Raw genomic sequence first — 2,397 nt, forward strand, 5'->3', positions numbered from 1 at the left:
CTGAAAGTGAAAGTAGTCAAACTGAATTTTTAATAAACCAAAATACAGTTAAGCCAATTAAATTAAATTGAATTTATAAATTATATAAATTTAATTTATAAATTTACATAAGTTGTTTATAATTTCAATTTAGTAAAATTCATTTTCAAACCAATGCATTCAGTTTCAAATGATGCACATTCAGATTCAATCTGAGCAGTTCAAATTCAATTCCTGCTGGCACAAGATTGATCCCATAAACCTGTCCAGTTGACAGTTTATCTTTGATCAGGTTGTGGTATTTGCATCATACAATAAAGTCTGGTTGTTTAGGTCACAATTAGACACGTTTTCTCTGGTTATATTTAAAATCCTTGTAACTTTGATGATTCCCAGAATTCTGCAAACGTACAAAAGATACTGAGAAGACCCTAAAAGGACTAGCTCGGCATTTTGGGTAATGTGTACATTAGCGTTCTTGTTAAGACTTGTACAAAATACATATATATATTCTATATTCTGCCTGCTTTTTAAAAAGAAGCTTAGCATAAAGATAAAAGCTGCTAACAAGTGTTCCTCATCTAAACGCTTCCTCGTCTTGTTTTTATGTTCAAACGGTGAAACCTCTAAGCAGTAATTGTCACATTTCCCAAAATGTCCCAACATTTCTCAAAGTTTTCTGATTGAAGGGATGAAATATTCCAGTGGCTTTGCATCGTATAAAATTAGTTGCAGACGAGGTCAATGCTAGAAAAGTTCCTGTAAATATTCTTCTCTTGCTCAGCCTTTTTCTCTTCTCCCCCACAGACACTGTACATTTTCTAAGCTTGTAAATATAAAGAGGGACTGGAGAGTTTCCTTTCAGCTTTTTATTTTTCTTAATGAAGAAAACTGTGCTTCTTTCTGATTGAGGTGTTTGATAAGCTTCAAACCTTGAAGAGTCTTTTTTTCTGCATCTGTTCTACCTTTTCTATCCTTCTTTTAGAACCCGAAGAAGACGGTGAAGATTATTTTATTTAATTCCCCCCCCAGTGTTTGGTGAAGATATTAAGTAGGTAGTGAAAGGAGCTTTTCAATCTGTTTTGACTTTAATAAAATCCAGAGTTTCAATTAAACTGGAGGAGGGAAGACGAGAAACTGGTTACAACTTTTGTTTTTGATTTATTTGTCTCTGCCGGACTGATGTTTTTCCTCCATTTTCAGAGAAACCGCATGTGTGTTCACATCTGCTCTCACTCTCGCATCAAATTTTTAGCTAAACTGCAACTTTGCAGCCGAATCAAATGTTTTTGTGGAAAACATCTGAAGTAATTTGAATATTAAGGATGTGTAACCCACTTTTCTCTGCGCTGTTCCTCAGCTAATTCCATGTTTCTCCTTCACATCCATGTTCTCAGTCCATCTCAAGCTGCAACTCTCTCCTTTGCCCTCCTTAGTGTTTGTAGTTCACTCTGATGCTAACAGGTCCAATCCAAATGTTGCACTCGGTAGCTCCTGTTTTTATTTCTTAAAAAACAAAGGTTCTTGTTTCTTTTTACAATTTTAGTTGAACTATATCAACAGTGGTGGGCACAGCTAACCATAAAGTTAGCTTTGCTAATCGCTGACCTGCTACGTAAAAACTTAGCTTGGAAAACGTTAGGGGAAGATATCCTCTAATTTAAAATGCCTGTGACATGCTTACACTTCAAATACAAAAAAATCAAAGAAAACATCTTTATACTTAAAAAATAGCCCTAATACACATGATTTTACCCATTTTGTCCCATAACTGGCCTATTTTGAATTTGTCTCAGCCAAAGTAAGACAGGAAGTGACATCAAAGGGGAGCTCATTAATAAAATAAAATATTTGGTTTTTCTGTATTAAAACAAAATCATTTAAACTTAAGCTCTTTTATCTCTTTGATACAGACTCAAAATAATGTAAAAAAACAAACATCAGATTCTTCTCCAGTCTGTGTTGTTAGCTGTTGTAGCATCGCTCTGTTTACATGCAGACATTCCCCTCTGACATCACTTCCTGTTTCTTCACATGCAAATATCTCAACAACTGTTCATCTCAGCGATGTGAAATTTGTTTTGCAACATGTTATCAGTGTTATCTTTCCAAAAATGCAATCGTGTTTATCTCAAAAATTTGATGTCACAGGCAACTTTAAGGTCTAGCATTTTGAATCTTGGCCAAAAACTAAAAATATAAATTAAAAATTCTACATCCACCAAACTCATAGTTCAATTAAAAAAATGCTAAAAATGCTACGCACGAGACACATGCTTTCAGTGCTGCACTTGTGAGCGTGGATACTTTTTTTTTTTTTCACGAGCAGTCCTAAAGTTAGCATCGAATTCAAAGGAAGGTAACTGGTGTGCTAACGCTAGCAAAGATGCTAATCCGCTAAAGGAAAAGTTGGCTGTT

The sequence above is a fragment of the Austrofundulus limnaeus genome, unplaced genomic scaffold (assembly GCF_001266775.1).
Source record: "Austrofundulus limnaeus strain Quisiro unplaced genomic scaffold, Austrofundulus_limnaeus-1.0 Scaffold26, whole genome shotgun sequence".
Classification (NCBI taxonomy): domain Eukaryota; kingdom Metazoa; phylum Chordata; class Actinopteri; order Cyprinodontiformes; family Rivulidae; genus Austrofundulus; species Austrofundulus limnaeus.